A 27,765-nucleotide genomic window follows, 5' to 3' on the forward strand; every position below is an offset into this window, starting at 1 on the left:
GAGAGAGAGAGAGAGAGAGAGAGAGAGAGAGAGAGAGAGGTGGAACAACACAAGGAGAGAAGGACCTGTTATCCTCCTAGCTCTGTACTGTTGGGGGATGGGGCAGGGGTACCTACAGGCAACCAAAATAGTCAAAATAGCTCAGCTAGGATCAAGCTGCAGGTCTCTGATTCCAGAGGTGTTGGGGAAGGGCGAGGGGTGGGGGCGGCCAGGGAGGTCTTTAGGGAATTTTGCTTGTACCACCTGCTCACAGTGAGGCTAGAGGCCAAGACACCTGACCATAGCATAGTGAGGCTTGTTTCTCAAGTTCACCATGGGTGACCATAGGGTCACCTAAGCAAAATGTCAGGCATGCATGGTGGACAGTAAAGGACTGCTTCAGTGTGAGCACACAGGGGAGTCAGTGTGTGCTAGGGAATGAAATGGTATGGTAGGTGGAGCAGGGAGGAGAATTCTGGAACAGTAATACTGGGGTAGTGATTCATATTCAGAGAGGGCTGAGCAATTGGGTGGGAGAGAAATGGAGGCTCTGTTTAGAGCCCCTCTGTGACGGTGAGACCAGACCAGGCCTTGGGTGTGGCCTTGGCAGCCATAGTCAGCCACTAATGGGGCTTCAGGCTCCTTGGTCATCACTGTCTACTTAACACACCACATGTGGACACCCATCTACCCTTGTGCTTGTGGGACAGTACGAGCCACATCCCTGCCCCCTTTCTTCTCACTTTCTCTGCTTTGGCCCAATTGGGTCACCGATCCCACCCTCAAATATTCCTGGATTGGCCACCCTTCTGGGGTGGCATCTATGAATGTTTACCACATCACAGTAAACATCTACTGATAAAAGTCATAATATTTTAGGAAATGCCCGTACATTTACTTCTATTGTCATGGCGATGCTGGTAATAGCTGATACCCTTACTACTTAGGACGCTTGACACAATGTGTCAAGCACTTTAGATACTGTCATCATGGTAACTACAAAACGGCTGGTTTTTCCCGGAAACTGGAGCTCATGGAGGTACTCTCTGTCTTGCCCAAATCCTTATAGCTAAACATCAGGGAACTGAGAATCAGGCCTGCATCCATTTGAACTGGAAATCTGTGCTCCTCTCTGAATGAAAGCTGACACTTAGCCAGCTTTTAGGAGATGTTTTCTGTCCTCAACTCCACCCTGTACCTGGAAAGCATTCTTTGCATGTGACAAGCCTAGCCTCAAGTCTTCTTCCCTAGGCCAGGGTATGGCTGTGCTGGACGGAATGAAGAGCCCAGGAAGGAACCCTGGCCCTGGGTTGTGCTGGCTGGCAGGTATATTGCTTTCAGTGAGTCAGTCCCTCTTGTCAGTGTCCCAGCATCCCATGTCTCAGGTCTTCTGCAGTGTCCTTCATGACCCTGGCAAGAAGAAGAGGCCACAGCACAGGGCTGAAGGATGTGGTGGGACAGACAGCTGTGATTTTGGCCTAGCTGATATCTGGGCCAGGAGCACTGTGGTCATTTGAAGGAGGGTGGTGGCCTAGACTGCAGGCAGCATGGTCATTAGCCATGATTGAGAGCTGGCGGGGCTAGGCCAGGTTGGCAGGACTAGAGGCCAGCTGGCCCGGCCACGATGGGGTCGTTGGCAGGGCAGCTGGCTTCTCCTTGCTTTGCTGCCTGTTGGGCGCCAGGTCTTTGTGGGCCATGCTTGCCTGCTGTTCTGTTGTGGTTAGGGGAGGATTGGTAGACTCCTTCTAAGCCTAGAGGTGCTCCTTCCCAGAGGCCCTTGGGATTCCTCTCAAACAGGTAGAGCCCTGCCCTCCTCTGTTACTGGCCCATGGCCCCTGTTCACTGACTAGCCTAGGGAGAGGATAGATCTATCTGCTTGCTGGCAAACCTGCAGAACCCCTCTCCTGAATGCCTATCATTGTGTTTGGCACAAAGAAGCTGTCCTAGGACAGAGGAGGCAAGTGGCCCCTGGCACAAGTCTTTCAACGCTGGCGCCTATTTTCTTATCTATAAGATGAGCTGATAATAGCAAGGTATGAGGTTTAGTGAGATGCAGAGCGGGTACCTGCTGAGGTCTGGCACACAGGCAGGCACTCTCTCAGTGAACCCTCTTGCCTTTCCCTCTTTGGCCTCGTGAACGAATGGCTCTGTAAGAAGCAAACTGAAGAGCCCAGTAACTGGAGCTAGGGTGTGGCAGGGAGGACTTCCTGGAGGAGGCTCTTGAGTGGATTTAGATGGAAGGTGCTGCCCCCAGCCCCTTTCCAGGGCACAGCCATGTGTAAGCATGAGCAGGGTTTTTGGCCTGGGTGGGGCCTTGAGCTGGGATTGGGGTAGGGAGTAGGACTGAGATGTCTGGGGACCTAGGTGTCTCCTCTCAAACACTGCAGCAGCAGTGACCCAATTGGGACAAGCCATTGGGATCCAGCCAATGGATACAGAACAAGCAAGCACTGATCTTTTTTTTTTTTTTTTTAAACAGGGAGGTAGCATTACCACATTCTTCATCCACCGACAGGTGACACCACTGGAGACCGTGGGCTGTGGAGGAAACACACGGAGCACAGGTAAACATGTGGGTGCTGAAAGTGGGTGCCTCCGTCTGGGCTGATCCCACCCATGCAGCTGAGAAAAGTCACCTCATCTGTAAAATGGGACCCATGCACTACATCACCTCCTTCCCAGGGATCTTGTGAGGATGACATAGATGCTACACGTAAGGAACTCAAAAGGCCCAGCACAGCCTGGCTCAGAGGTGGAGAACCTACCAAATCTACATAAGGTCCTGGGTTCAGTCACTAGCACCATACATGCACACACAAAGCCCAGGCACACAGTGAGCAATCTGAATGGTAAACCATTGTTGTCCATGTCACTGGCACCTCGCAGGTGGCTGGGAGGAAACAGGTGCTCAGGGATGCTGGAGTAGGTCCCAGGCCAAGGACAGTTGCTCTGCAGTATGAATGAACAGCTTGGGAGGGAGAGGAGGACACAGAAGCAATGACAGTGCAGAATGTCACTAGGTAGGCCAGGGCTGGGCTGCCCAGACATTAGGAGAGGCTTCTTAGAGGCAGTGTTTCAGAGCTGGGCTTCTGTCTTCCTTCCTAAGGGTAGCCAGGACCTTTAACCTCTGTAGACCATCCTCCCTCCCTCCACAACAGGAGTGCCCAAAGGCATGTTAGGAGGAAGTATAGGCCATTTGCCCAAGAGGCCTAGCCTTTCCCAAGCTGGGGGCAGGCTTCCTTGAAGCTGTTTTATCTTCTGGCTCACAGAGAAGCAGTGAGGGTCCCTGGCTTTTCCCCTGTAGCTGTCCGGCTTGCGAATGAGTAGACTCTGAAAAAAATGCCCTAGTGAGGCCTGGAGTGCATGAGTCTAATCACTCACGGCACTCGAGGGGCAGAGTCAGGCAGATCCCTGTGAGCTCAAGAGCAGTCTGATCAGCATAGTTGTGTTCCAGGACAACCAGTGCTCTGTGGAGAGACCCCGTCTCAAAAAACAAACAAACAAAGATCAAAAACAAAAGAAGAAAGAGGTAGAAGAAAAAGAAGTGTCACGCCCTCAAAGCATCCACCCTTCCCAAGAGGCTCAAAGAAAAAGTTCTTTCCTACCTAAAGGGAGTCAGGTCCTCCGTACCCCCCTAAAGACGCTCACCCAGAGGCACCTTGAGGTCAGGGCACCCTTGTGCTTGTCTTCGTTAGGATTGGCGGTAAAGGTTAAGGACACTCTGCCCCCTTGAACATGAGATCAGAGTATTAAAGTCCCTTCGTTTCCTAATGAGGTTCCGGAGATGGGTTTGGCTGCAGTAGCTCCTGGCCTTCTGAGAAACTCTGTGCAGCTTGGGAAAGCCTGGGCTCATTGTTCTCGAGGCAAAGGCTGGACTCTATAATCAGAGCTTCGGGAGCTTCCAGTGTGGGGCACCTGAGACTTGCCTGTGGCCTTCACATGCCGCCTAGAGCATCTCACAGGCTCCCCATTTGAGGAGCAGCTCCCGGCCACACTGTCTGGCCTGGGACTTCTTGAGTAGAGAAGCAACAGGTGGGAAGACCCTCAGTCTGACAGACAGGGCTCTCCTGGTGTCTTTTTCCAGCCTCAGTTTCCTCATCTGAAGAATGGATGGAGGTAGAAATAATCTATGTCTAAGATGAGGCCATGCATGGAATGTGCGTGCCTGAAAGGTCACATCACCAGTGTGCAGTGAAAGGTCACAGCTGCAGCAGCAGCAGCAGAGCCTGGCTGGACTCAGTCCCTGGAGTCCCTGGCCCAGCCACCTGCTTGTACCAGGTTTCTAGGTGTGGGGGCTGGGTTGGAGTCCCTAGGCTTGGGCTTCTGCTCATTGTTTTACATTGTATTTACTTTGTGTGTGTGTTTTATCTGCTTGTATGTCTATGCACGCCTAGTCCCTACAGAGGTCAGAAGAGGATGTCAGGTCCCCTGGGCCTGGAGTTGTAGATGGCTTTGAGCTGCCATGTGGGGGCTGGGAATCGAGCCCTGGTCCTCTGGAAGAGCAGCCAGGGTTCTTAACCACTGAGCCATCTCTCCAGCACCCCACCATCTCCCCTTTTCCGTGGCAGTCAGCTCTCCATTTGCTTGGTTTTGTTTTAGTGGTCAAAGTGTCAGGCTCCCTGTAACAATGGAGCCTTGTCTGAGCCTGCTTGTTTTCAAAGCCCTGCACCCCACTGCCCTGCTCACCAGGCCCTGGTCCCACCTGGGAGAGCTGGAGAATGTCAGAGGGGTGTTTTGTTTTCAGTGAGGGGAGGGTGTGGAGGGGACATCAGAGGCCTCTGTGCAAGCCCTCACCAGCAGGTGACCCCACTGGAGTCAACCCCCTATGTTGGTGGCAGAATCAATCCAGTTTGTAGTGCAGAGGAGCCAATGGGTTTAGGGACACCAAAGTCTGCACTTTTAGTCTCAGCTTTGTCACTCACTGTGAGGTGACAACGGGTGAGTAATTTTGTCTTTGAGCAGGATTCTTCTACGTGAATGAGACTGTTGGGCAGTCAAGCAAAGCCTGACAAATAAGCTCCCCCTCCCCCCATACACACACCATGCCAAAGCACCTTGACTATTACATTCTTCTCAAAGGATTCTGGGGCCACCTCCTCTCCATCTTTGCCTCTCCCCGCAAGTTGGGATGAATGGGTTCCAGAGAGGCCTTGCCTTATCTCTCCGTGAGTGACGTTTATGAAGATACTGATGGCAGGCACATAGAGGCCTCTGCACGCTCAAAGCCAGCCCTCTGGTTGGCTTTGTTCAGTGTTCCCTAGAGTTGATAAGTGCCACCACTATTCTCTGATCCTTATTCAGGCCTTGCTTCCCTGGGCTCAGGAGCTCCCAGTCTCCTGAAGGCCAATAAGGGAATATGGATCCTACAGGCTATGGTAGAGAGTTATCACTCGTGATGGAGGCAGTGGGAAGCATGTAGGGCTATTTCCAAGCAGAGAGCGGGTGTTTTGGTGTAAAAGTCTGACTCTCGAGTGGGAGGAGCCTAGTTAAGCAACAGTACAGGAGATGTGGCTGGGTACCTGGCATGGAAATGCCAGGAGGGCCCATGAGACGGTGATGATGTCTACGGAGGAGCCTGACAGGCCTAGAACACAGAGCCCTTGCAGCCAATCACCAGGGAGCACCCTCATCCTGCCCTGCCCCTGCTCTGCCTCCTGCCTCCACCTCCCCACAACCCCCCACTCAAAGCTCACACCTGAGCATCAGAGACAGTAGTGTCTCAGTGCTCAGGGGTGATCTTGCAGAGGGAGGAATGTGGACTGCAGTGTCTGTCCTCACTTTTAGTCCCACCTCTGTCTCTCTGAGCAGAACCGAAAGACTTTGAGCTCCTCGGGAAACCAGGCTGAGCGTTCGCAGCATGCCCGTGAGTCTGGTATAGCAACCTGTACTGTCCAGGCTGTCCAAAGGCAATGACATAATGGATAAAGACAGTGTCTTATATTTCACAGGAAGTTCTACAGCCACCCTCACCCAGCTCCTTCTCTGTGTCATCCTTAATACCTCTCCAGGAAGTTCTTTCAGGCATCTAACTGAAGTCCATTGTTCTGCAACCGGTCTTTTTCTCATCTTGTCTGGAGACTGTGCAGAGGCAGAGTTAGCCCATCCTCCATCCTCATGTGCCCAACAGTAACTACAGCGAGGCGGGGAACTGAGCAGACAAGCAGGGAACTGGGCCTGCCAGTTTCTACCCTGGAGCTTGGGGTCCCAGCAGTCGATAGCAGAGCCAGGATGGGGAGTTTGTGTGTGAATTGCCCTAGCTACTCACACTAAAAGGTATAGTTCTGGGGCAAAGGAGAGGGCCTTGGGCTAAAGCTAGAAGCCTGCATGCTGGTGGCTGCCTATCTTACCGTGAGGGCAGCCTGAGGCTACTTAGCAACCTCCTTCACCCACAGAGGACCTAGAGGGTATCTGCATTAGGTCTTCCTAGTGAAGCCATGCAATTTGGCTTCATGGCCATTTTCTTATTGTTGGTCCCCAGACAGCCTGAGCATAGAGTAGGTAAAGGTTCTCCAGTAGCTAGGGGTGGTGGGATCTGAATAAATCACTATTCAGGCTGAAGCTCCAAGGAATGGCCTTGCATTTGAGGTCAGGCGGGGGTTTCTGGTGAGCTTCCCTCCTCAGACCAGGCCATGGCCAGCATGGTGCTCTTGGGCCTACCCAGCTAACTTCTCACAGAGGCTCTGGAGTGCGTGTATACTTTCCGGTTGGGAGAACCACACTATTGATAGTCTCTTCAATCCCTGCAAGTGGGAAGCCAGAGAGAGGCTCAGAGACGCTAATACAAGGATTGGCTAGAGAGCCTCACAATCTGTCAGGGAGGTTGGGGAGGGACCCTGGAGAGGATCCCTCACCACTCAGACCAAGCAGGACCCTCCAGGTGATTGACAGGGGTGGAGCCAAGGGTAGGCAGATGTTGGAGACCACGTGGCCCCATCTAGGGGAGTTAGACATTAGGCAGAACCCTGTTCTGTGGGCAATGGGGGAGGGCCTACAGGGACCCCAGGAGTATAGCTTACTTTTCCTGGGAGGCACCTAGCCAAGAAATGCAGGTATTGTAGACCAGGCCAGTTCTGCAAGCCTTGGGAATGTAAGCATTTTGCTATCACAGGGGACTCAAGATTCCTTCCTGTTGCCTTGGACACACACCAGTGTAGCCTTGCAAAGCACTAGGATCTCGATGTCTCTGAATTCCCTACAGTCTGAGAGGAACATTTGTGAGGGAGGCGATGAGGGTAGGTTCTGGAAGCCGATCTGCCCAGGACTCCACCTTGACTCCCATCTCCTGGTGGACCTCAGATTCATCATCTGAGGAAGAGGCAGTCTTCACTCACACACCCAGCTGGAGACCTTGTGCGGGCTGAGCGAGCGAGGGGGAGGATGTTTGTCCTGCGCCTGGTGCAGTTTTTGTGGTTTTAACCGAGGACGGCCTCACTTTACAGACGAAAGGGTGGAGAGTCAAAGAAAGGTGATCAATCGCCTGAGGCCACGCCGTGGTGTGGTTTCGTCCTCCAGGCTTCCAGTCTGTGGGGACTTGTTTATTTTTCCTACAAAACCTTACTTTTACCCTCAAGTGACCTGCTGCCTCCTTTACTCAGAACCTTCTCTGTGTGGCGCTGCTGCTTGCCGTGGCCTCTTGTCTATAGTGCCAAACAGCACTTGCCTGGAACATAGTAGGCACTTTCAAAATGTCCTATGCATACACATGCCAAGTGGTGAGTGTGTATGAAGATGTCTTCTGGAGGGGGAAGGCCCGAGCCATGCTCAGAAGCTTCCTCTGCCTCGTACACCTGTGAAACCATTTGCGTCGCTTATATGGAACCTTCAGGAAAGAGCATGAAGCCTGGGATAGGGAAATGGTTTGCTTCCTGCCCAAGGTGGGCTGGTCATCTTGTAAGGATGGGTCGTACAGAATTTGCCCCCTTTCCAAGTGCCCGCTCCTATGACTGTACCTGCTCAGCTCTATGTTTTGGCTCTAGTCTCCCCATCCCTTCATCCTGATGTCCACAAAGCTGCCTCCTGCTGCCTCCTACTCCCCTGTCTTCCCCCTTGTGCTTGCCTGAGTGTCTTTTCTAAGTGGCTGCTGTTATTAGCCTTCCTTCACTCACTCCTAGCCAGCTAGCCTCTGGTACCCCGGGCCTTTCTGGAGAGTCCATCCATCCTGCTGGAGGACCTCTGCAGTAGCTATGCTTGGTCAGGACATGGCCACACCCTTCTGGCAGAAGACAGGGAAATCGTGATGCACAGAGCAAATACTGGCACCCGACTTCTGCCTCCTGCTTGTCTTACCACCTTGAATCTCCACAACACTCTAGGGAGGAATCTCAGCCCCACTTTGCTAACAATGGATGCTTGGCCCAGCAGACAAAGTCCCTGCCCCAGAGCCAGCTCACACCTCTGCCCATCCTTGACCATATCCTTCCTCTGTCTTCTATTTGCAGGCTATACAGTATCACCTTTTTCTCTCTGTCACCAAGGGTTGGTGGCTGAAGTTGAAAACACACCCATACACACACACACACACACACACACACACACACATACACACTCAGGCACAGACACATGTACAAAAACCACAGGCACACAGACCACACACAGACTCATACAGAGACACACAGAGAGAAAGAGACACGTAGAGACATATAGCCACAGAGACCACACACAGATAAACACACAGAGACACAGAGACATACACAGACACACACATACACAGACACCCACACAGAGAGACACACAGACATAGAGACCACACACAGACACACACAGACACACACACACACACTGTCCTGCCAGGGACTTGAATTAATCCCCACAATGCTCTAGAGAGCCATAGCGCCACATATACCATGTAACTCAGAACCTTCCTGAGGCTTTGCCTGTGTTACAGTGTACAGTGAGCCCTTCCCAAACATGTGAGCTGCTGTGGTGTGCTTTGTTTTTGAGTCAAAGTCTCATATAATCAGGGCTGGCCTTGAACTGCAGGTCTACCTGTGTCTCTCTCCTAAGTGCTGTGATTTCAGGTGTGCACTGTCATGCCAGGCACCCAAGCTTGTTTGCAGGCCTGGAACCTGGGACAAGATGCTTGGCAAGTTGGCATCAGGCTACCTGGCACAAGAAGCCACAGGGCGAGGCTTAGAACGGTTTGTGTTCTGGAGACTATCTTGGGGACACTGGTGCAAGACAAGGCTTGGCTACAATGGCAGAACTTCAGGCTGCAGAACACGTGGAAGGTAGAGATGTTTGGATTCTTTATCCGCCAAACGGACCTGTCTCAGGCACCGACTGTGGGCCAGGCACACAGCCAGCCCCGGGAAATGCCAAGACACGTCTGACTAAGAATCCTCCATTTCATTTCCCAGCCCACTAAGGGTTTTTAAAGAAAGACAAATACAAGCCTTAAAAGGAAGAAGCAAGTTTTTAATTGTTCCAGGTCGTGGTAGTGGGTGGGCGGGTGACACATTTATTCTGTGCCATGGAACTGTACCTAGGCCCTGCTTAGTGTCAGATCTCCTAGGAGCTACTGAGGACCGATCACCCTGGGCAGGGTTCACAGCTGCTGCAGGAAGTCTGAGGAGTCAAGTGGAGCAAGGGAGGCTCAGAAGGAGGGGGCAGAGAGCACAGGATGCTGCCCCCTGGGGGCCATCGGCCTGGACTTGGCATCGAGGATGTATACTGAGGTGCCATGGAGGGGAGATGTGGGGTGCTTGGGGTAGGGTCCCATGTTCTCAGGGAAGCAACATCTGGAGCAGCTGCTGGGTAGATAAGGGTGTTTAAGGATCAGCTGAGTGGGTGCCTAGCTGACCAAGAGGGTCCTGAGGGTCAGGGCCAAGTAAACTCATCCTAGTGCCCCCCAGCTCTTGGCCAGTGCCCAGTTGACCTGTGTGGACTGACTGGATCTTTAAGTGGGTCTTTCTCCTCTGTGAGTCCCCTTATTGCGGTTAGGCAAGGCCACTGGCAGATCCTTCCAATGGCTAAAGGCTCTCAGGCTTTCCCTCCAGTCTTGAGGTCCTCCAGGTTGCCCCAGCTGGGCTTGGAGGAACCAGAGGCCTCACCTTTACCAGTGAACTGCACCCTTCCTTTTGCCTTGCTTCCACAGTTGGTAGCCCTGGTCACCTCTCTAATTGCTCCCCTAAGGTGTCAGATCTCATGACAAAGCAAGGAGGAGCTGGAGAAGCGAGTTGAACCAGGCTGGAAGGGGGGTTGGTGTGTGCCGATTGGTCCGGGGTAGGAACTACAGAAGATTCCCCAGTCTGCCATCTTCAGTTTCTTCCTCCGTTGAACAAGGAGAGTAATAATAACTCCCACACCAGCCATTTGTGCTGATCTAGGGAGAGAGCATGTAGACATTTTATAAACTGTCTTAGGGACTGGGGTGTAGCTCAGTGGGTAGAGCACTTACCTAGAAAGCCCTGGACTCAATCCCCAACAGTGTATAAATCAGGCATTCAAGAAATAAAGACAGGAAGATCAGAAATTCAAAGGCATCCTTGATTCTGTATTAAGTTCAAATTAAGGCTGGGATAGATGAGTCCCTGTCTCAAAAAAAGGATGGGGGATAGATAGATAGAAAGATGGATGGATGAATAGATAGATAGATAGATAGATAGATAGATAGATAGATAGATAGACAGATAGACAGATAAACAGACCTCCTTTCTTAAGCAGGTGTGATCATCAATAGATAGTATGTTTTGCTCAGTTGGTATACCTCCCCCCAGCCCCGCACCCCAGGCTTCTGGCTCACCTGTCGTCGTTTCTGCAAGTGTTCCCTGGTAGTGGCTCAGGGGTTCCTGCCAGACTTCGGCTGCTGCATAGGTTTTATCCTGGCCACAGTAATAGGACTCTGTGAATTATGCACAGGTTGCTCACACGAGCAAGTACTGTGTGTCCGAGTGCACAGAGCAGGGACAGATGTCTTGTCTCTTGGATTCAGGGACCAGACACCACTCTTCTCAGCTCCGTCCCAGGAGTGTGAGGGCCTGGCCTCTGGAACAGGCGGGAAATACATGTCAGAAACTCTCCTCAACCTGTCAGCACTGCTGTAGGCTGGGCCCAACAGGACCTGCCTGCATATAGCTGGTGTCTCTGGGCAGTGATGAAGGATTGGGGCTGGGAGTCATCAGACCTGAAGGACAGGAGACAGCCACTCTAACATCCCCTCGCTTTCTCTACGGGTTTCAAGAAGGCATCAGTAGGGCAACAGAGGGTCTCCAGGGTGACCCCTGCTGCTTTATTTCATTAAAAGCCCAGGGCACCCACTTCAGGCACCAGCAGCCTGGCAACACAGTGTGCTTGGTCAGAGCACCCCAGCCAGGATGGGGTCTCAAGGGATAGAGTTAGGTCTACCTAGCATCCCATCCTCTTGAATCCTAAGGGTCCTTCCTAATGCCTTTCCGGCTCCCAGATGGTGTCCTGGCCCTGTCAGAGCAGAATGGAGAGCAGACAGCTGGCAGGGCTGGCCCTCAGAGACAGTCCAGATGTTCCCTACGCGTGGGTTGGTGGGTAGGAGAGGCCTAGGGGTGGCAGCAGTTGAAAGGATGTAATAGCATAGCAATGTAACTTACGCTGGTTACAGAGAAAAGACACATTCCCCTCCCCAGTCCTGTGCATGGGATCAGGCCTTATGCATTCAAGACTTTGGGCATACTAGGTCAGCACTCTACCACTGAGTCACGTCTCTAATCCACCTTCTGTCTTTCTGGCTTAGAAAAGCCANTGGGTTCTGTCCTGGGTTCCATACTTGTGCCTGCAGACCCTTGGGTTTGCAGCTTGCCTTTCTGACCGTGTTTGGAAAGGGCCGCTGAAACGGCTTGTCTCACAGGCTGAGCTGTCAAGGCAAGCAGGGTGCGTGGTAGGCTGCCTATTAGGAGGGAAGGGCCAATTCCGGGCCGCAGCATAGAAACAGAGAGCATTAGATACTTGATCTGGTCTCCCTCAGCAAGAAAGAGGCCATTTCCATAGGCCCTGGGGCAGAGCAACAGCAAAGGTATGCTAGCACCTGTCACTTCAAATCACCCCAGCATCTGTCACTTTCAGGGGCACCAGGCAGCCCTGCAGGCTAACCAGGTGATCTAAGGAGTCCCTTTCGTCCTTGTTCTGGTGTCACAGGGAACCTCATGCTACATTCTCCATATGCTGTACTGGAGGTAAAGCAGAAGCCACTGGGCTGTGGGGCCCTGGGGGCGTAGCCCCGGGGTACAGCCCAGGGGCTCCAGCAACTATGACTGGCATCCTGGCCCTGGTGACAGCCAGGCTGTGAGGACGGGCTGTGTAAGCCTCATTTGCTTCCTTTGATGGAGCAGCTGGTTAATTAGCTGCTGGTGTGCTTGACAAGTGTCCCCTACACGTGTCAGGGTCAGTCCTCAACAGACCATGTGTGCGCTCAGCAGCTAGCCTTGGGCATGAGGCCATGGCCCACTCACTGCCCCATCCCCTGCTCCCAGTTTGTCCCACAGAGACCGTGTTGGGGACTTAGAGAACAGAAGACAGCCATGCCCCAGGGGGCCCCAGTTTGGGGCAGATGGAGAGGAAGGGCCCAGAGAAGAATCAGTGGTAGGCAGTAGACCAAAGGTTGTCCACTGGCAACCCCTAGGACACTCGGGGAGGACTCTGCTGGGCTCTGCTTCCAGCTTTCGATGTGACCTTGAACATCACATCCATCTTCCTCTCTCTGCCCCAGTTTCCCCACCTTAAGCAGGGTGTTTGAAGAGGAGGTGCCAGGAAGCTGTCAGCAGAAGGGAGAGAGAGTCAGGGAACTATGGTCTCTAAAGGCAGCGGGGCCGCCCACCCCACTTCTCCACTTTGGGACTGCGACAGGTCATTCACTGCTGTTTATGATGGGGTATGCTGACCCTACAGGCACGGGATGGACACTGAGTGTAACCCTGCCCAGTAATGGCTAGTGCTGGGGGTCATGGGAAAGTTCATTGGCAGGTTGGGGTGATTGGAGGGTGGGGGAGGGAGTCTACCAGCTGTGTCATACTGCTGGAGGGGGCCCAGGATCAGGACCCGTGATAGCCTCTGCCTCCACGGCTGACTGGGGAAGGGCAGATGTGTATGGCAAGAGGGCCTGTCTTCCTAGCCCTCCGAGACCTTTGCACTTCTAGAACCATATATCCTTTATCCTCAGATCTTGAGATTACTGGCTCATGGGACCTTAGAGCCTTGGCCATATAAAGTTGTAATATAGAAGTGGCCTTAGGAGTCATAGAATCCAAACCTGGACCCAGCCCCGGGAGGCCCCTCCATGGGGTTCCTGGGCCACCTTGAGGCCCTCCTGAGACCTGGCTCAATTCAGGCCACAGAGCTACCATTTAAGCCCCACTGCTGTGAGTGGCCACCTGGGATTGGCAGGTTCTCCTGGACAGTGCGGGACAGGCGCCAGGCAGGTTCTGTTTGGCTAAGAATAGAAGGTTAGAGGTGATCTAAGCGCGGCAGAGTACATCAGCTCCCGGCTGGCACCAGGGAGCTTATTAAGCAGGATCTGGGGCTACCCTGGGCTCTCCTGGGTGGAGGGGCAGCTGACAAGAGTTTCACAGTCTGGTCCCAGGGGATGAATGACATTTTTTCCTTTTTCTGTGAAGTATGGCTGCTCCTCCCACCTCCCTCTCCCCTGGGCCTCTGGTCTCCCAGTGTCCTGGGGAAATGTCTTCTGGGACGATTCAGGCAAACAAACCAGCCTTCGAGTGGAACAAACCAATCAATAAAAATGTCTTTTTGTTGGAAAGGAGAGAACAGAGGGTAGTGGCTGTTATTGAGCGCCTACTGTATGCCAAACCTGGCCTCAGAATGTGGTGTCCTGGCTTCATACCCTACCCAATGACTGTGGAGAGGATCCTTGGTATAGTGCCCTGATATGACCCTGCAGAGTTGGGGCTGGGAACCAAGGTCTTACCTACCCTGTGCTTTTGTGTTTGTGTGTTTGTGTGTGTGTGTGGGGGGGTTTGCTAAGAACTGGGGGGGGAGGGGACCAGAGTTGGATCTCTTTGAGAGAGCTACTGGATGGGAAGATTTTTTTCCTTATGATTATAGGAAATCATGGTTTGCTATATATCTGAGTCTTTTCTACCATTGTCATTCTGGGCAGAACTACTGGCATGGGGCTGGGGATTGAGGCCATGGCACACACACACCAGGTCCAGGCATAGGCCTGTTTGGTTTGAATTAAATCAAACCCTCTTGGGTCAGTGTCCCTTCTACAAAGTGGGCAGAGACTGCATGGGGAGGGCCATGAGACCAAAGTACCAGGTCCCTGCTGCCCCCTCTAGGCTGTGTCCTAGACTCTCCCCTCTGCAGGCCTCTAGTGATCACTCTACCGCACTGATTTCCACTATGAGAACCATAAGGGTACTCTGAGATCATGAGTCACTGGGGAAGACAGGAGCCCTAGGACAGAAGGAGGCCCAGGACATACGGTAAGTGGGCCAAGCAGCATGCAGTAGGTACTCAAGGAATCCCTTATTCCTTGAAGACCAAGGTCTGCTCTCGTCAAGAGCATCACTTTAGGGGCAGACCTTGGGGACCTGGAAAGTCAGGGCTGGAGTAGGTTGGAGGTACAGCCTCAGCCTGGTGGGCCCCAGGCCCATGTGTGTTTGCCCAGATCCTGCCCACTGAAATATCTCTGTGCCAAATGTGAGGCCTTCCTGATTGTTCCTCCCCTGTACCCTTCCTCAGCTCTGTCTGCCCCCAATCTGGGAGCATTTCATTAAATTTTATCTTATATTTAAAACTTGAAGCCGGGTGGTGGTGGCACATGCCTTTAATCCCAGCCCTTGGGAGGCAGAGGCAGGTGGATTTCTGAGTTCGAGGCCAGCCTGGTCTACAAAGTGAGTTCCAGGACAGCCAGGACTATACAGAGAAACCCTGTCTCAAAACAAACAAACAAAACAAAAACTCATAACACCGAGCAGGGGGGTGTAACTTGTTTAGTAGAATGTTTGCCACACATGGGTGAAGCCATGGGTTTGATTTCTGGTACAACATTAAAAAGCTGGTGTGGTGGACATAGGCCTGTAATTCCAGCACTGGAGACAGGAGGATCAGAAGTTCAGGGTCATCCTCGGCTACATAGAGAGTTGACACCAGTCTGGGCTAGAGACCCTGTCTTTAAAAACCAAAGAAACACATTACACACCATACCATCTGTGCTATTTTGACCCACAACTGCATGGTAGTAACTACATTTACATTGTTGTACAGCGAGACCCTAGAGTGGTTGTTTTAGGACCCAGGACCTTGTATTAATGCACAGAGGAAAGTGTTTGCCCCTGAGCTCCATCTCCAGAATTCATCTTATCATCAGGTAAAACTGGTGCTGTATACGTAAACCCATTAGACAACCCTCACCTCCCCTTCCCTTCCCTCACTCCTCCCGTCCCCTGACCCCAGTTCCTAGTAACCATCGCTCTACCTCTGTTTCTATGAACCTGACACCACTCACCCATTCACGGATAATTGGGTTGGCTCTAGATCGTGACTGTTGTGACAGGACTGGGACTTCTCTGGTTGGACCCCATGTTCAGGGTCACTTTTGTTATGAGCTTGCGTCCTTCCCCATCAACGGCTCTGCTCAGTGGTAGAGCAGAAGCTTGCCCGTGGAAAGGCCTGGCACACAGAAGCTCACACTGAGTGGGGGCAGAAGTCATTCCTAGTGCCTAGTTTCTTTTGGATGCATGTCCTTTTGTCTGTGGGTTATAGGACCCACATATGCATATGTCACCTGTACCCCCATGAAGCCAGAGTAGTGGCTGTGCGTCTGTCAGTTGAGCTCAGAAAAAGTCAGAGGCTTGTCCAGTTCACACAGCCAGTCAATGGCCATGCCATGATCCAATCCAAGTCTCTAGCAATGCCTAGGGCCCACAGCCTCAGGGCAGTGCTTCTCATCCTTCCTAATGCTGTGACCCTGGAATACAGCGCCTCATGTAGTGGTGACCCACAACCATAAAATTATCTTGGTGGCTGCTTTATAACTGTAATTTTGTTACTGTTGTGAATCATAAGATAAATATTTGTGTCTTGGAAAATCTGTTTAAGGGGTCATTTCAACACCCTCTATGCCCTGCAGGGGTCGTGACCCTTAGTTTGAGAATTGCCTTGGTGTATCAGCAGCCTGTGGCCCGTGTATAATTCTGCAAGTGTCAGAGCTGCCGGAGGAGGGGATAAACAGGGTGAGATTGAGAGGAGACTCCCCATGGTGGGCAAGGCACCTCTGACCCCATGGCCGCTCTGGGTTGTAGCGAGTGAAGTTGTCCCAGCAACAACGGTTTGGGCGGTCTCGCTTGTCACACAGCCTGGCCCAGGTCCCCCTCTTGAACCTGGAAGCTCACACTGTGCTTCTGCTCCCTCTTACCCTGTCATCCGTTTGCCCATCTTTCCCTTCCATCATTTCTTCACTCAGTAAATACTCCCCTGAGCTCCTTGGTGGAGGTGGGAGACCAGTCAAATCTGGAGGCACTTAGTATAGTCATGGCAGGAAGAGTGTGGGACTCTGGGTTGAAACCGCCTGGGTTCAAATTCTGCCTCTGCCGCTTACTGCCTGTGTGACCTCCAGCAAGTCGCTTAAGCTCTCTGTGCCTTACATCTTTCTTCTTTAAAGCAGAGAGACGTTCTACTCTACACATTGGTCACCACCAAACCTTGTGATTTCACACAAAAGCCACCATTTTAGAGGGATATAGTTTAGCTGGAGAGTATTTGCCAAGTCTACCTAGAGCTCTGTGTTTGATTCTTTACCTCCTAAAACCAACCATGCTGGTACAGATTTGTATTCCCAGGAGGTGGGAGCAAGAGGACCAGAGGTTCAAAGTCATCCTCGCCTACGTAGTGAATTCCAGCTTGGAATACGTGAGACTCTGTCCAAAAAACAAAACAAACAAACAAATAAACAAAAACAAAACAAAACAAAGCAAAGCAAACATCTGCCTTTCATTTTATAAATCGGAGGTTTAAGATGGGCTCAGGCCAGCAGCTCCTGGCTTGGTGCACGTGGCTTGAACAGCAAGAAGCTGGATCACTGGGACTGGGGCTTCTCTTTGCCCTCACACAGTTTCAGGGTCTCCTTTGTCCAAATGCCTAGTTGAGAGCTGAACATGGTGGTGCATACCTTTAATTCCAGCACTTGGGAGGCAGAGGCAGGCAGATCATTGTGAGTTTGAGGCCAGCCTGGTCCACCTAATGAGTTCTGGGCCAGCCAGGGCCATACAATTAGACTCTGTCTCCAAACAAACAAAAGTACCTGGTTGAGCCCTCCCATAGCAGGCTGGTTCCTATGTAGTTGAAGTAACTACCAAGGGGTTCAGGGTTATGGCAGGAGCATGCTCAGGAGTGAGGGAAAAAACAGCTGTGTTCCCTTAGGAGGCATGGCCTTGAGAGGGTCCAAGTGTCCCTCAGCCACCACTTCCAGGCTCTCCCACCCTTGAGCATGGGTACACAGACCTCAGTTCTCCGAGGGAAAATGTCAGAAGGACGCTTCGGGGGGGTTGTGGGGGATGGGCTGTGCTGCTGCAGATGTCTCTGGAAATCCAATCTGCCCCTGTCATAAGGGCTCCATGAGTCAAAACAGGAAATGTCTAGGACAGTGCCTAGGCACCACATATAAGCTAGAGCTATATATAGCCCGGTGTGATTTTGACCATATGCAATTTACTCGTGCGGTGCTGACCCTGGAACCTGGCTGCCAGTACTGAAGCTAGTCCTGGGAACAGCAGCATTTCCTGTGGGTACTGAGGGATCTATAGGAGTTTGTCAAGTGGACACATGCTCCACGGGAAGGAGATTCAGAGCTAAGTGGAGTCCCTGGAGACAGACACAGCTCTAGGTGGGGGGGCTCCCTCGGGTGCAGAGGGCGGGACTAGAAAGGTGAATTGCGGACAGGACAAGAAAAGCTTTGCCTGTGGTGTTCAGTCTTGATCTATAGGGTCCCAGAAGGAGGTGTAAAGTCCTACAGTACTGTGTGTGTGTGTGTGGGGGGGGGCTCCTTCTCCTTGTAAAGTGAACTCAGGAGGATTTGGGAGATTCCAGGTTGGGGGGGGGCGGGCAGGCAGATCGGGCCCATGTCAGGTTTGTTCCTCTCAGCTTTGTGTGTGATGTGTGTACCCTGGTTCTCTCCCACCTTCCAATAGATCAGACCCCTTCTCTGTTCAATTTGGCTCCACTGTAAGGGGATGAGACCTGCTTTGGCAGAAGGGCCAGTGGGGCCAGAAGTCACCAAGTAGCCCTCCTTTGTCCCAACTTGGCTTCAGCCCTTGCCTTTTCCTCCTCATAGATTCTCCCTCACCCTTCTACAGCTTCAGGGGACAGACAGACCAGGTGGCCCTTCAGGGGTGGCTGATGAGCTAGCTGGTCGGATCTGCTGTCCTCCTAACTGGTGGCTTCAGAACAACCATGATCCAGGTCTCTTCTGTCCCCAGGATGTCCATGTCTCATAGGCCCATCTCTGTGTTCCATAAGCCTATGCCCTGGTGCCAGTGTGTCTCCTCGGTAGGAACATTCACCTGCATGCATGCCTTGTGCATTTTGTCTGTCTGTCTGTCTGTCTGTCCTTGTGGCTGTGCATGGATGTGTAAAGGGCACCTTCTGTGCTCTCTGGGCTCTTGGGAAAGCTCTGGGAAGTAGCAATAAAGTGGTGTGACTCATAAAGGGCTCCTGAAGAAACAGAGGGAGGCATCCGACCTTGGGGGCTGAGGGTCAGAGCAGACACAGAGAGATGGCTCCCCACAGGAGCCAGCCTGGATCTCGGACGTGCTGCTTGCTTTGGGTGTTTCTGAATGCGGAGGTTGGTAGGGCGTGGAGAAGCTGTCTGCAAACAGCTGAAGGCGTACTGAAGTCTGTAGGGGCAATCAGAGCTTCCTATAAGAAGAACTTGAGCCACGACTCTAGAGAACACGGCTGGGAAGGGGTCGGGGGACAGAGGCAGAGCCTAGTGTCTGGAACAGACTCAGGCCTGTATATTCCCAACTAGGAACTTGTCTGCAGGTTATGAGTGGGCTGTCCAGGTACCCTAAGGACCTGTTGTGGTCTTCAGTGGCAGGCTTGGAGGGTGCCTGGAGGGGATGTTCCTTTTTGTAGGGACAATGTGGTCTATAAAAGCCCAGGGAGGACTGTGGTGGGAGCCTTTATCCTGCCCAAAGCACTGCCCACTGCCAGCTTCCCATCTGACTTCAGGTCTATAGAGCAGCATCCAGCAGGCTGCGAGAAGCCCAGGATCTTCCTGAACCAGGCACGGGAAGGCAAGGAGCCTGGGAATGGGTGCGGCTGACCCCTTCAGTGCTTGAGAGTGTTTCTTGGATGTTTCAGACCAGAAGGTCCTGGAAGGGTGAGAATGCTGATTTGCCTGTTTGCAAAGAGACCACGCCCAGACCCAACCCTGGTCCTAGGTCTCATTACTAGGAAGTTCTTCCTTTGAGTCTAGCCTATGTCTCTCCTTCTGTGTGTTCCCTCCTGATGAACTTGTTCAACCCTGGCCTTGGAGCCAAACCTATCATCCAACCAAGCGCTTGGAGCCGCGGTCAGTGTTTTTACAACTTGTTTTCATGGAGTTGGTTTGAAGTCTCCCTGCATTCCCAGAATGTCAGGCCCGCCCTGATTCACAAGGATTGACCAAAAAACAGGGTCAGAGCCAGCTAGGAGTCCGAGGACTGAATCATTCTCCTTGGACCTCCCATAGATTCTTCCCTTCTCTCTCTAGCGATGGGAGAAATGTAGGAAGGTGAGCTCAGAGGACCAGGAGGGACAGCAGTGGCAATGTGAGGACACCTACACAGCCCAATGATGTGAGCCACGGGCAGACAGGAGCGGAGGGGCCAAGACCTGGGCTGTCATTCAGGAAGACCTCAGATAGAGTGCCCATTCTGTTGCCCAGCTGATGGCGACCTCTGTGCCTCAGTCCCCTCTGCTCTGCAATGGTTCGGACCCCTAGGTGTCTGAGGTCACATGGTCCAGATGCAGGAGCCACGTGAGAATGGTTTTCAGGAATTTTAGTGAAACAGAAACTGCTAAAGGAAGGAAGGGGAGGAGGAGATGTGGTCTCCGTCAGCCCTGTGCAGGGACTCTGGCTCAGTCCAGCAGGCAGTTGGGAGACAATGACAGACCCAGTGGTAACCCTCCAGGACCAAGGGCAGTGTTGGTAAAGGGCTGACTTGGAGGACAGTTGTGCCCTGGGGTACAGGGATTCCATCAGTTCTGGGTAATTTGGGCCCCCAAAGCCAGGTGCCTGCCATCAGGAGGTTGACATGGTCCAGTGTGTCCCACAAGAGTAAGGGGTTCGTTCGGGAGGGGGGGGGAAGAAGGGAGCATTGACTTCTGAGACAAGACAGGACTAGGAGATAAGGTCTGTGAGTGCTGAGTGCCCAGGTCTCAGCGTGGCGAGTGACAGCTCCTAAGCCAGGTGCAGGAAGGGAGCTCCAGGGCCACACAGGCAGCAGGGCCATCACCACACCTGCTACTCCTCTAGCCCGGCTCTCCTTGAACTCCGCCTCCAGGTGTCTCCATGTTCCCAGAGAACCAACAACAGTGAGTCTGCAACCCAGCAGCTTTGGAGCCTGTCAGTCTGGCTGTGGCACTCCCTTCCAGCCCAGAGGACATCAGTGACAACATGGACGCTGGCCCATGCCAGGGCCATGGAGGACCTTGGTTGGTCTCTCCTCAGTTACACTCGGCTTTTCCTCCTTGGGGAACTCACGCTGGCCAGCGTGTCTCAGGAAGGAACAAACAGAAAGTTGTCCTTCCGTCCTGTTCTGACTGAAACCCCAGAATCTGATTTCAGACTGCTGAGGTCAGCCTGGGTTGGTCTCGATGGTCCCCACCCTAACTCCGCTCCTATCCTCCGTGACATCACAAGTGATGTCACCCACAATTTTGCCTTCTGACTCAGGCCGCTGAGAGGCTGACCCTGAAGAGCACGGGCTTGAGTTCTAGTCCAGCCAGACTCTATCACCTGCTGTGTGACCTTGGCCAAGTTTCCTTCCTTCTCTGAACCTCAGTGCCTCAGGTTCCTAACTGAACTTGGACAGATGTTTATCTAAAGTCAGATGATTTTAGTATGGTACTAATTATTCCTGTTTGTCACAGCTGATGCCCACTCGAAGTGACTGGCCTGGGATCACACAGCAGAAGGCTAGAGGGGAGAACACCAAGACCTGCTTCAGCTCTTTGGCCAGTACACCGGGCACCTGGTGTGTACCTTCCCAGCTCTGCTCTGGCCCCAGCCATGGCCCCTCTTTGCTTGGGAAAGTGAGAATAGGCTGAGCCCTGTGCCCCTACTGCTCTGTGCTTGTTAGGTGGGCTCACACCTGCTGTAGAGGACCTCTGTCCTCTGTGTCAGAGAATCTATGATCACATGGATCTGGCCCTGCTGTCATCTGTCATCAGGGTTCATGTCCAGTTTGAGGCAAAGCTGGGACCCACCCCACCCCTCTGTGTGTGTGTGTGTGTGTGTACCTAGGGTAGTGGCCTCAAGGAGAAAACAATCTAAAGTGTCTAGAGCCCCCAGAGGCCAGTGGGAAGAGCTGCACTGGGGTCCCCAGGGAGTAAGCCTGCTGATTCACGTGTGTGTCTAGCCCTGTGCTCCGCAGGAACTGAGGATGGGGGCAGCTTTGCCTCCCTTCCCTGAAAGAAGACCTCTCACTCCCTCCCCTCAGCATGCCTCCTGCTTCACACAAAGCCTTCTCCTTGACTAGCACAGGCTCCTCCAGTCTGCGCTGTAAGTTCATGGGACACTCAGGAAAGCTCTGGTAGTGTGTGTCGGCCACTGGATTTGTGGTGAACCACTGAGGCTTGCCTGTTGCAGCGTCACCTACTGCCAGTAGGATCCCTTCCACAGTGGGGTGAAACTGTGTGTAGGTGTCTCCACCTGAGCCATCAGGGGTGTTAAGCAGTCAGCCTTCCCACCGTGGCAAGCACGCCTTCCTTGAAGAACAGAACTACGTGTGTAAAGTGACAGTTTTGCGACGTACAGTGTCAAAATATTGAGTGTCTGTATTCATTTATTTTCAATGTGCGTGTGCGCGAGTGTGAGTGTGTACACATGCATGTACAAGCACAGAGGTCTGGGGACACCATGGATACTGGTCCTCAACTTCAAGCAGTGTCTTGTTGTTTTTGTCATTTTGTCTCTTTTTGTAGTTCTCTGTTGTACAACCAGCACAGCTGGCCTTTGAGCCTCTGGGCATTCTTCTCTGGGGATACTCTCCACCCCACCTCCCCCTCACTGCAGGAGAGCCATAATTACAGATGCTGGCTACCACACCTGGCTTTATGGAGGTCCTGGGGACCGAACTCAGGTCCACACACTTGCAAGGCAAGCACTTTACCCTTGGAGCCAGTCCTCAGTCAGTGAGAGTGTTTAAATTCCCTGTTTTGCTGATGGCCCTGCTGAGGTTACTGTGAGGGCTGAGATTCACACTTCCCTTCTATTTGTTTCACAAAACATATTACTCTGCACTTCAGCTCTTTTGGCAGCGGTGGTTTAAAGGATTAAAAACAAGATGCAGTTATCTTGCAAAGGCAACAGAGTTTGAGCCCTGGGGTGTGGCCCAGTGGCAGAACACTTGCCTGTCATGCACAAGGCTTTGGTCACCACCACTAGTGCCACATTCACATACATAGTATGTGAAGTTTGAGTATATTTCTGTCAAAAATGTAAACTAGGGTGAATGTGAAAACAGGAAACTTTATTTTATCTTTGCAGAAGTTGTCATTATACATTTATTATAATTAAACCACCTACATCCTAATTAGTACAAGATTATAAAATTAGATTCCTAGCCTGGCTAGCTCCTGCAAGCTCAACTCCTTGAGATGCTGAAGATCAAGGTCACATGGCCCGCCAATGAACGCCTGGGTAATGAGCAACCCTGAATCAAAATTTAAACACACACAAAAAGGTATGGGATGAGGATATATCTCAGTGGGAGACTGCTTGTCTAGGTTTAATATCTAACACCCCTAAAACTAACTAAGTAGACAAGAGTGGTGGGACCCACAAGGTGGGAGGTAAGGACTAACTCCCACAAGCTGTCCTCTGACTACTGCATTTACACTGTGGCACACACACAAAATCAATATGTAAAATAAAGATATATATTTTATAGAGTGAGGATCTCATTTCCTGTTGTATGAGCACAGTGAAAATTGTTAAATATTGTAAGATGTCCCTTGGGTTCCATGCACTTTTTACCACATGAGTAGAAGAAAACACACACAGACACACACTCGCATACACACAAACACATGCACACACACATGAGCACACATGGGCACACACACACACAGAGACACATGCACAGGTGAGCACACATTCACATGCATACACACCAGCAGTAGCAGCATGTATTTCTCTCAGCAGATGACAGACAGGCATCTGGGCAGACACACCTTTGGTTCTTCACGTTTGCCAGGGGCCTGAGTGGTGCTGGTGAAGGAGAAGAAGCTAGGGTGAAGTCTTAGCAAGTGGTGCTGGGTCCCACCTATTCCCCTTCAGTCATCAGCCTCCCCCACTGCTTTAGTCCTGGAGGGGCCTTGGACTGAAGAGCCACTTCCTGCTTGGGGCCCAGCACTTCCTTCAAGTGACTCACTGGCTCTCACTGTCCCTGTGCTGGGAAGTGAAGGTAGGGCTGGAGTCAGGCCTGGGCATGTCACCCTTAGCCTGGCCCCCGCACCTGGTGACCAGAGACTAAGCCAATGGTTCAGTCAGAGGTGGGAGATGGACTATCTTGATTTATTTCAGGTGCAAGACTGTTCTATCTTGGTCTGCCTGGTGGGCACGGGCTTCAGTGAGACCAGAGTAGACATGGGGGCGGCCTCCGAATCCAGCCGTCCCTCATCTGTTTTCACTGGGAGCCACGAGCCCAGGTGGAGGTTATGAGACAGCTGAGTCACCTCGGTGTGGGTCCATCACACTTTCTCTTCCATGCTTGGATCTCTGGTGACCATATGGGTTCCCTGCCCCCTCTCTGTGCCTCCATACCCAAGTGTGTCCAATGTCTCCTGCTGACAGTGATGTTTTATACAACTCAGTTTTGAAGGGTTTATCCCAAGAGATCATGGGTTGTGGGACTCAGTTGGTAGAGTGCTTTCCTAGCACACACAAAGTCCCAGGTTCGAATCCTAGCACCGCATCACTGTGAGTGGTGGCACACACCGGCCATCTGAGCACTTGACAGGTGGAGGCAGGAGGACAGAAGTCCAAGATCATCTGGAGCTCCACAGGGAGCCTGGGGTCAGCTGGGCTGTGTGAGACCCAGTCTCTAAACAGGCAAACAACATAGTCTGGAGTAAGAGCAAGTTTAAGGACTGGGTCCGTGGCTCAGGGGAAAGTGCTTGCTGTGCAAGTGTGAGGCCTGGAGTTTGAATCCCCGGGACCTGTGTGAACCTGGCGGGCGAGCATGGAGGTCTGCCTGTAATTCTAGGGCTCAGGAGGCAGGATGAAGAACCTCTGGAGCAAGCTCGTTAGCCAAACTGTCCATATCAGCGAGTTTGGATTCAAATAAGAGACTGTGCCTCATGTTAACTTTAGGTGTGTACATGTACATGCACAAATGTGTGCCTACATACATGAACATCCATACACACATATGTTACACACACACACATATTCGTGAGAAAAAATTAAAAACTCCACATAGCAAAACTACACAGTGGGGGAAAAAACATTAAAGGAGAAATGAAAAAGACATGTGAGTGACTCTGCTATAATCCTAACCCTTAAGGCCGAGGCAGTAGGGTTGCTTCAAGTTTGAGAGCATTCTGGGCCTGACTCTGTCTCAGTAGATGAAAAGAGGAGGTGGGGAGGGACTGGGGGTTAATTTGAACTTTGCCACCTTGCTGGGTGTGCCCACTTCCTAGGGTCTCTGCTTTATTTTTTAGGAAATTTTGTTGCATTTTAATGTGTGTGTGCATATGTGTGGTGTGGTGTGTGTGTGTGTGTGGTGTAAGGTGTATATATGTGGTGTGTGTATGTGTGATGTGGGGGGGGCAAGTCTGAGCCACCCTGCTCTGTTTACATCCCTCTGCTGCAAACCTGAGGATCCATCCCTGATGTAGATAAAAGAAAGAAGTGTTTTTCTTTATTTGTTCCATTTTTTCTAGAGGTGGGGGCTTGAACCCAGGGCCTTGGTGAGTGCTATAACCCAAGCCTTCTTTTAACTTATAAAATATTTGAGATATCCCACTAAGTTGTCCCAACTGTCCTTGAGTCATTCTGTAAGCCCAAGGCCTTGAACTTTTTGATCCTTCTGCCTTGGCCTCCTGACTAGCTAAGTTTACAGACTTGCATTAACAAGCCTGTGTCAATAAGCGTGCTTTGTAAACTATAAAGTACGTCACATCCCTAGGACTGAAGGGGCAGGCAGGGGGTGGCGGGGGCGGGTGTTTGCGTCTGTGTCTAGATGCTGTCTCTGGACCCACCCCCTCCTGCCCACTCTGAAGCTGGCTATGTACTTCATGCTGGCTCCAAGATCTGAGTGGGTTGGGGAGAGCTGTCAAATTGACAGGGGCCCAGACCTCAGCCATTGCTGCTCTTTGTGACACAGAAAGGCCCTGGCCCTGCCAGGCTTGGTTTCCCTGAATAGGCAAGGTGGCAATGTCCTCTAAATCCGGAAATGCTGGCCTGAGGCCCTTTCCTCTACCCTCTACTTGTATAGCCGGTCTCTCCTCATAGCGCCTAGGTGTGGGGTGTTGGGGGACTGTCCTGCTGGCTGTGGGAGCTTCAGGGAGACAATGCATGAGTCAGACCCAGGCATATAATTGTGGTGCCCCAGATCCCACCAGCCCTCCCCTGGCAGCTTCCTTGGAAGAACAGCTGGTCTCACAGCTCCCGAGGAAGCATGAAGATCTGTGTCCCAGCACAGCAGCACCTTCAGCCTCTTCTCTTGGGGCCTTGCAAGGGGCATGGGTGTTCAAGGAACAGGTTCTCTGGCCTTGGCCTGCAGGAATGGAAATGGGACCATGTGTCCTGATCTCAGGGCCCAGCTACCAACTTTATGGCTTCCCTAATTTACCTGGGACTAGGGGTTACCTACCCATCAGCAGGCCCACCTCCAGCACGGGGTGGGCAGCATTACTGGGAGGGGGGGCAGTACCAGGGCATGGCTCATTAAAGCTAGGTGTGGAAGACGCTGGGTGGGAGTTAAAATTTGTTGCCTTGTCTCCTCAGCTCTTCGACTGAAGTGACATCACCGTCTCTGTGGACAGGACACCCCTGGAGTGCAGCCCATAGCCGCCTGGACCTTCTTCCAGGTAAAGAAAGAAGAATGGGAGGAAGTGGGGTGAGGGAAAGGAAGTCGAAACAGGCTATAGAGAACAGGCCCCCTGTCTGCTTCTGAAACAATGTCTGCTTCTCCCTTGGGGAAGAATTCTGCAACTTAGGAAGAGAATGGGAAGAAACAGGAAGGCTGTCCCACTTATATATAGATAAGGAAAGTGCAGTGCCGAGAACAGGGGCTTCTTGCTAGGGACGGGGTCTGCATTCTAGGTCTTGTCTGATGTCGTAGCGCACTTAATCCTTGTAACAGCCCGTGAAGTTGATGTCTTGGTATAAATCAGGAAACTGAAGCATTTGGTCACTTGCCCAGTTAACTAAGTAGGAAATCTGGGGTTTGAACCTAAGCAGTGTAGGCTTGTCTGCAGCCTCTGTGCACAGACTCTCTATAGCTCATATTAGCTGGTCCTTTGAACTCCACTTTGGGGCTTTTAATGAGCTCATGGCCTCAGAGAGGAGAGCTTAGAGAAAGCCATGCTTCAGTCAAGGGAAGGAATGGCAAATGGTGGACTTGGAGGCCTGCGCCGTGGAACTGCCCTGAGCCCCGAGGTGGGCCTGCTGACTCCTGGGAAATTCTTCCACAACAGCCAATCAAGGCTCTCTCTAATCACCAGAAAGAATGGTTGGACCTTTGAACAAGGTGAAGACAGGTTTAGGCCTCATGTTCTGAGACATGCCTAGGCAGAGAGAGACTGCTTCTCTTTGCAGAATGCAGTGGGGAAGAGAAAGGCAGTAATAATGGGAGGAGGATGGGGGAGGGGCAGGGAGGAGATGATGGGGGAGGGGATAACAGGGGAGGAGGTCCTGCACACTGCCTGAGGTCACCCTCACCGGACATGGTATAAAAGCATGGGAACCTGCATCAGGAGCTTAAGAAAACAATTGCAGGAGAAAAGTGTCTAATTTGAGGGGTTCTTTTGTTGTTGTTGTTGTTGTTTTAAGCAGTGTAGTTCTTTTATAAGTCAGGAAACAACTAATGATTATTACTCAAAGGCAGAATTCAGCTTAGATTTAGGAATAGCTCTGTAGCTGTGGGGTTGATTGATTTAGAGACAGAACCTTGTTGTGTAGCCCAGTCTGGCCTTGAACTCTGTCCTGCCTTAGCTGAGGTTATGCATGTGTGCACCTGCTAGTTGTGTGATTTTAAAAACTGATTGGTTTCTCTTTCCTTGTTTTGCACATTTAATCAGTTTTTCCCACTGGAAAACACATAGCCGTCTGCTTAATGTCTAACCCAGTGTGTGATACCCAGGTCCCCTGTTACAATGACTCCTTGGCAGGGAGAGGTCTGTGGTGTCTTGTGTCCCTATCACGGGGTTCAGGGTGGCAGATACTTGGGGCTTCAGATAAGTAGCCACAAGAGGCTGGAGTCAGGACAGAAGTAGCTGATGATCAAGTACTGAGATCAGTAATGGCTCTCAGGGCTTGGCCAGTCCATGTGAGCACAGAGGCAGAGGCAGAGGCAGAGGCAGAGGCAGAGGCAGAGGCAGAGGCAGAGGCAGAGGCAGAGGCAGAGGCAGAGGCAGAGGCAGAGG

The 27,765-nt window shown here is 52.0% G+C and overlaps 1 protein-coding gene across 2 annotated transcripts in view; it reads left to right on the top strand.

Moving 5' to 3' along the window:
- Positions 1 to 27,765, top strand: part of Gdpd5 (glycerophosphodiester phosphodiesterase domain containing 5) — a 79,308-nt gene that overhangs the window by 3,339 nt on the left and 48,204 nt on the right. For both annotated transcript variants that reach the window (XM_021167108.2, XM_029480154.1), the window contains exons 2-3: positions 2,459 to 2,543; positions 26,126 to 26,208. The gene's annotated coding sequence lies outside the window, so the exon portion shown is untranslated. The remainder of the gene's footprint in view (positions 1 to 2,458; positions 2,544 to 26,125; positions 26,209 to 27,765) is intronic.

The sequence above is a fragment of the Mus caroli genome, chromosome 7, assembly GCF_900094665.2.
Source record: "Mus caroli chromosome 7, CAROLI_EIJ_v1.1, whole genome shotgun sequence".
In the NCBI taxonomy this organism is placed as follows: domain Eukaryota; kingdom Metazoa; phylum Chordata; class Mammalia; order Rodentia; family Muridae; genus Mus; species Mus caroli.